The following is a 7,802-nucleotide window of genomic DNA, read 5'->3' on the forward strand; positions in this document are numbered from 1 at the left end:
TTGGCCCAACTGAACTTTTAAAAATACCACATTTATTTAAAATATCATTGAGCGATATCATTACCTCAAATACATATTCCAAATGATTGGGATCACGAAACTGTAAACAATATGCTGTCTGATTTAGAGAAATCTCCTGCTTTTTCTCATGATGAAATTGTTAGAAGACACGTCAGACTTTGAAAAAATGTATTGCTATCAACATTATGGTCATAAATCTGCTAACCCTAGGAATGTTTTTACATATCACCAATGGGAACATTGCCCAACACCACCAAAATGCAGTTCTAAAACATTTGTACAAAAATGTCTATATTTCTCAGGGTTTAACACGTCAGACCCAGCCTCATATTACTATAAGGTTGCACCTACACCAGCACAGAAAAATATGTTGACAAACACCAAACAGATCTATTCTGCTTCCTTTATTGCCCAATTGTCAGAACAGGGGTTCGACCTATGGAAAGACACGAAAGACTTAAAATCAGTCTGGGGTACTAGAGACTGGCAGGTCCAGGGAACAGAGGCACTATTTAGAGCATGTCTTATTCCTCAAAAAAATAATGTTCTTGAATGAAACAGTGCAACAAACAACTAGTCTTGGTTTAGACAAGACTAAAGATCTGTATACACCTCAGGTGCCAGCACCATCACACACTGAGGAGAATGCAACATCACAACAATTGGTTACAGTAGATGACATCTTGCAAGGCAATGGAACAGACCCCCATTGAAAGGAATGGTTGGTTTGGCCCATGGACACCAATAACTGTCAAGAAAGATTATTGGGTTAAACTAAAGTATTTAGTATTAATAGGCCAGATTCACATTATGTGCAAAGACAACACCCAGGGGTAGTGACATTGTACACTGTTGGGATGTTATGCCTTGATTGGCTACAGACCTCAACACTCACACATGTGAAACAACACTTATCCTTACTTACAGGGGATGTGGACCTGTGGGATTTTTTATTAGGTCCTAGGAAATCACGTCAAAAACGTTTCTTATGGGGAGGAGCCTAGCGCTTGACCAAGATGGCCGCGTGAGCTTAGAGCTCCCGAGACCCTCGTGCCCTCCGTCGACTATCCTGTCTCTAATCCTGATGGTATGCATGGCATCGTGTTGCTGAGTTGTCAGGGAGGCGATTGATGCTACCCGCGGTCGGATCGCCTATCGAGAACCGGACCTACGCCTGGCGGAAGATCGCGGCCTATCTCCCGGGGATGCCAGGGGCTAGAGTTGGCAGGATGCCCGGCTCCTAGTTGATCAACAGCGGACAGGCGAGGTGTGAACTGTCGGACGGGGGTCCCCGCGCTTTCACTTTCGATCTCGTTCCCTTTGTCTGCCCGGACACTGGAGAGCTCTGGGTGGCTTTATTACCCCAAGGACGCTCGGCGAGCTACTCTGGCAGCTTAAGACAGAACTGCTCACTTCTTATTCCTCTCTCTGAGAGGGACCAGTCTTAACTACACTGGACGGACTGGAGTCCATTATGTCGGGCAAACCAGAAGGGGATCGGCTGAAGATTAAGTCTACCAGGCTGGGAACGTATACCCAAGTCAACAGCATGGACCGCTACGCTCTCCAGAAAGTATCACCGAGTGGATCGAGCCAGGCGCCGGATGCCCAGAAGGAGGACTCGCCTGTGGCACCGGAGCTCTCCCTACAGGATGTCATGGGTGCGCTCGACGGGATGCAGACCTCGATGGGGAGACAGTTCGAGGCCCTGGCGCATAAGGTGGACGCCATCCTGGTGGATGTCAATCTGATCCGCTCGGACCTGGGCAAGACGAACGAACGCGTTAAGAACCTGGACCTCAGGACCACGGGCCTCACTGATGATGTTGCGGAACTGCAGACCGAGGTCCGTAAGCTGAGGGCCGAGAGTGACCTCGTCGCCCGCCGGCTGGAGGACTTCGAGAGCCGGGCCAGGCGCAACAACGTGCGCGTCATCGGGGTCCCGGAGTCCTCGGATGAGGCTTCGGCGGACCTGCTTGTTGAGGATTTGGTCCTTAATCATCTGAAGCCTAGGGGCCTTGGAAAGTTTTTTGCGGTGGAAAGGGCCCATAGGGTGCCGGGCGGGCGGCCCAAGGCGGGTGCCCCGCCGCGGCCGATTGTCGCCCGGCTCTTTCATTTTCGAGATCGGGATGCCATCCTGCAAGCATCGAGGGTGACGGGCCCAGTTCCCTTCCAGAATGCGTCGGTGAATTTTTATCCGGACTTCACCCAGCAGGTGCAGAGACAGAGACAGAGCTTCCTGGGGGTGAAGCGGAGGCTTCGGGAACTGGATCTGAAGTATGCCATGCTTTTCCCTGCCAGACTACGGGTGGTGCACGAAGACCGAACATTCTTTTTTGACTCTCCTGTTATGGCCGACGAATGGCTGGACGCTTTGCCCCGGCGACGGACGGGGGACGACACAGCCGAGCATGGAGACAATGGCCGGGATGGACAGGGCTGATATCTCAGAGACGGCCTGACTTGATCTGACTATACTTGAGAAATTGAACAGAATGCAGTAACTGTGGAGGGTTGCGGGAGGACGAGGGGTGCTCTTTTCCTCCCTTAGGGTACTTTTTGTAGACTTTTGGTTTTTTAGGGCGACAGGCACACTGCAAGTTGGGGGGGCTTTGTAAGCTGCAGCAGGGGTGCAGGGTGGGGGGAGTTTCGGGGATTTGGACTTTGTTGTTGTGGGGTTTATTTCTGCAAGGCATGATGATTATCCTCAGGGCTGTTCCATGGTGGCTCCTCGGGTGTGGGGTGGGCCTCTTTCCGTTTGAGGATGGGGGGTAGAGGCTTAAGTGTTATAAGCTGGAATGTTAATGGTATGGGGGATCGCATCAAGAGGGGGATTGTTCTGCAATTTTTGAAACGCTCAATGCCAGATGTTGCCCTGCTGCAGGAAACGCATCTCATAGGTAATACGTGCTATGCCCTGAATAGGAAGGGGTATAAATTCATTGCACACTCTGGATTCTCTTCTGGGTCCAGGGGTGTGGGCATCCTAGTTAGAGCATCGTTGCCTCTTGAGGTGGACTCCACCATTGTTGACGATAGGGGGAGGTTTGTGGCGGTGGCGGGGCGGTGGGAAGGAAGGACTTTGGTTTTGGTTTCGGTTTATGTCCCGCCGGCCCTGCAGGCCTCCACATTTGCTGATCTGGGCAGGGCTTTGTTGACTCTCCCGGGGGGTATGCTGGTAGTGGGAGGGGATTTCAACGCTGTGGGCTCCGGACTGTTGGATAGATACCCGCCCAGGGACACAGGGGGGGCTCAGAAATGGCTTCCAGATTTCCTAGACACGTTTGGTCTGGTAGACTGCTGGAGACTCCGGCACCCCACACAGAGTCAATACACGTTCCACTCCGGGGCGCATGGTAGCCTCTCTAGGATTGACTACCTGCTCACTCTGGCCGCACATGCCTCGTTGGTATCCGAGGCGAGGCACATGGCACGCGGTATCTCTGACCACTCGCCAGTGTGGATCCGGCTGGATCTAGGTCGGGAGGGAGGGTGGCCCCCATCAACCCATGGTATTTCCGAGACCCCAAGATGCGCAGCGCCCTGGTAAAGAAGGTAGATAATTACTTCGAGGACAATCTGGGAACTGTGGACTCGGCGGTGTCGCTGTGGGAAGCTTTTAAAACCGTGCTTCGGGGGGAAGCCCTCTCCCTGGTGGTGGCTGCCAAGAATCGGAGGGATGGCGAGGTACGGCAGGTAGAGGAGGAGATCGCGGACTTGAGGGGGCTATGGAGGAGGGGGTTACAGAGTCCTCACTGCATGAGCTTTGCTTGAAGCAGACGGAGTATAGGGACCTGGTTACGAACGCCGCTAAGACCCTCAGTAGGGAACAACAGGGCCGCCTGTATGATGTTGGAGATAAGGCAGGGAAACTCCTGGCGTGGTTGGACAGGAAAGAACGGGTCAATAGAGTGGTGCCAGAGTTGACGGGAGAGAGGGGAGAGGCGATTGCGGAACCTGAGGGGATTGTGAAGTGTTTCGCGGAGTATTTTCATAGGGTTTATTCCTCTGTGTCGGACAGGCCGCCCGAGGACTCGTCGGATCTCCTCCGTGATATCGAGTTGCCCTGCCTCTCTGACATAGATAGGGACGATTTGGATGGTGACATAACGGTTGACGAGGTGGCGGGGGCTATTCGCGCGTTAAACTCGGGTAAGGCCTCTGGACCGAACGGATTGCCGATCGATCTGTACAAGTTGTTCCCGGATAGGGTCGCCCCTCACCTGCGCGCCATGTTTTTGGAGGCGCGGGGGGATGGGATCCTTCCGTTGGACCAGCGGCTGGCGTCGATCGTGGTCATACATAAAGAGGGTAAACCCCGAGATAGGTGCGCCTCCTATCGGCCCATTTCACTCCTCAACGCTGAGCCGAAAATTCTGGCTAAACTCCTGGCGACCCGTTTGATTAGGGTACTTGGCGACTTGGTTCACCCGGATCAATCCGGATTCATCCCGCACCGAAACACAGCATTAAACCTTAGGCGTCTTCATGGCGTCATCGCCAGGGCGGGCACGCTGCGTGAACCGGCTATTGTGGCGTCTCTTGATGCCACGATGGCCTTTGACACGGTGGAGTGGGCATACTTATGGGCCGTGCTGGCCAAGTTTGGTTTTGGTCGCGGTTTCGTGAGTTGGGTTAGGTTGCTGTACGAGGGGCCGCTAGCGAATGTTGTGGTGAATGGTCGGGCCTCTACTCCGTTTCGACTTGGTAGGGGTACTCGGCAGGGTTGCCCCCTGTCACCTCTGTTGTTCGCCCTCGCCCTTGAGCCGTTGGCTGCGTGGATACGTTGGCACCCGGATATACGGGGCCTTCGGTGGTCGCCTGATCACGAGGACCATATCTCGCTTTATGCCGATGATATCCTGTTGTATCTTGCCTCACCTAAGAAGTCACTTATAGTGGTCTGTGACGTACTAGCGTCGTTCGGTAGGAACTCGGGGCTCGTTATTAATTGGGGCAAATCGTACTTGTACGTTCTTAGTGGCGAGGTCCCACCGATCCCTAGAACATGTTCGATACAGGTCGCCCGACAGGGGTTCGTGTATTTGGGGATCTTTATATCCATGGACCCTGCTGTGCGCTACGAGAAGAATCTGCTCCCCCCCGGCACGTTTGAGGCGAGATGTTGAAGGTTGGCGGAAGTTGCCGCTCTCCCTTGTTGGGCGTGCGGCCCTGTTCAAAATGATGTCTCTTCCCCGCTTCCTCTACGCCCTCCAGAACACTTTGGACTGGGTCCCGGCCAAATACTTTCGGGAGGTCGAAGGCCTCCAACGGACGTTGCTGTGGGATGGGCGGCCGCGAATAGCTATTGCAAAGTTGGCGCTCCCGTGGTACGATGGGGGCATTGCGCTTCCAGACATCCGACGGTACTATTGGGCCACGCAGCTGAGCGCGATCAACCATGGGTTTTATGGCCCCGCCCTCAGCCCTGGGTATGCCATGGACAGGTGGTTGCTGCGTGGTGGCAACTACTACAGGGCGTTGTATTCGCGGTCTCTAGACTCGTCCCTCACGGGGCCCACAGGTGTGGCGGTGCGTGTGTGGAAGATGGCGACTGACTCGTTGGGCTGGAAGGATAGGCTCACCCTCGCTACCCCATTGTTTGAATCGGAGAGATTGGGAAGGCTCTGGCATACGAAGGGCTTTGATAAGTGGGACCTGATAGGTATATCCAAGGTGGGAGATGTGCTGCATAAGGGGAGAGTGAAGTCCTTCGAGGAGTTGCAGACAGAGTATGAGCTGGGGCCCTCCGAGTATTTCAGGTATATCCAGCTGCGCCACGCCCTCCGATCAGTCCTCGTGGAGGGTGAGAGGGTGCCGGAGTCCTCTCCCCTTGAGGACCGGGTCCTTGATGGTCATATGCCCGAGAGCACGATCTCGCTCATATATAAGAAATTGATTAACGTCCGGGCAGACATGCTTTTGGGGCTGAGAGAACAGTGGACTAGGGATGGCCTTGAGTTGGATAATGAGGACTGGCAGTCTGCGGTTTCTTCTCCTAAGGAGGTTGCGATCCCGTCGCGTCTGAGGCTGGTGCAACTTAAAATACTGCACCGGGTGTATGTGACGGGGCCAAGGCTGGTCCACATGGGATTCTCGGAGGATGGCCTGTGCAGGAGGGGATGTGGTATGATGGGCACTTTCCTGCACATCATTTGGGAATGTGGTGTCATTGTGGAGTTCTGGAGGAGAGTCCATGCAGTTATGGGGGAGGTGACGGGCATTGCTGTGCAGCCGGAGGCGCGGTGTTGCCTCCTGAACGTCTGGGGGCCCACTGACCTTGATGAGGCGCAGACCCAATGGGTGACTCTGGGTAACATGGTCGCTAAAAGGGATATCGCGCGATTGTGGGGCTCCTCGGGACCCCCTACACTGACCGCGTGGAAAGAGAACATGGACTGGAGCATGTTTAGGGAGAAGACGGTCTATTGCTCCAGAGGTCGCCCCCGGAAGTGGCATGCCATCTGGGGGCGGTGGAACCAATACAGGGGGGGAATATGTCTTGCCCCGGATCTGGAACCTCCCGAGGAACAGCTTTCCCCCTGACCTTCTTTCCGGCACAGTTGGGTTTTAGGAACTGTTTTGGGCCTCTGCTGCCCCCCTTCTTCCTCCGTACACCGTCTTGTAACTAGTAGATGAGTGGGGTCCGGCCTCCCCTGGGGGCTCTCACCATGGGCTTTCAATGTTCTTGCCTTGCTGGGGTTTGTTGTGGTTTTTTGTGTTTACCTAAAATTGGACCTTTGCACTACTCTTTGTACTGTACTGGGGACACGTCACTGTATCTAATTCTCAATGCTGCCGAACCTTCGGGCTGTCGGCTGAATAGCTGTGTCCTGATTTTTGAAATAAAGGTTTTCCAAAAAAAAACAAAAAAAAAAAAAAAAAAAAACGTTTCTTATGTGCTGTCTATAATGAAATCTGGAAAATCTCTCAACAAGAGGCTGCGGAAAGATCACGAGAAATTGATCGTCTAAATCTAGAGAAAGCTCTATCAGTGGTAGATAATGGGTTAACAACCTTAACATCCAGGATATATTTTCACTGGGCAACATTGTATCTTCTGCTATTGATATACTAGAACAAGACTTGTCCATGCTACAACACGGGCAATCGCAATTGCGTTCTATTATGTTGTTAAGCTGGACGCTGCAATTTTTGCGTGCAGGCTATATGCCATGGCATTTTATAAACAGCACGTCTCTGTTCTCCTCATAGAATCTAACAGAGCAAACAGACAGAAATGGCTCAGAGGGGAGCAAAGTATACAATGCTGTGCATTAAAAAACTGTACAGATTAATATTTACAGTGGCAGAATCATCGTCCACAGAATGGTTAATCCATGGCCACATAACTGTCCCAGTCACAACTTTTCAATTGCATTATTGCCCAGAACAAATACAGGCAGGCAGTTATGAGGAAATGGGTAAGGAATTCATCAAGGAATCTTGGATATTGCCGTGCAGGTTTTGATGCCGGAGTGGGGAAAAAGTAGTGTTTCTTAGCGGTACTAACTGTGAGAATACATTAAGTGGATCACTTATATGCCAAGATATAATGCTTCATGGGGCCTGTAATGGTTCAGTAGCAAACTTGTCCTGTCACTTAGAAAGGGCTCCAGCTGCCCTGATCACTCCAGTATTCAAATGGGAGTTACTTGATGCTGAACGATCAAGGTTGCTGTGGGATGCATCCTGGAATCGCATATCTGGTATCTGTTACTTCCAGGGTTACTTGCAGTATCCAAGTATTGTTTCCCGAAACACGCAAAGTCAGGGAGGCA

Source organism: Triturus cristatus, chromosome 3_2 (assembly GCF_964204655.1).
Source record: "Triturus cristatus chromosome 3_2, aTriCri1.1, whole genome shotgun sequence".
Lineage (NCBI taxonomy): Eukaryota > Metazoa > Chordata > Amphibia > Caudata > Salamandridae > Triturus > Triturus cristatus.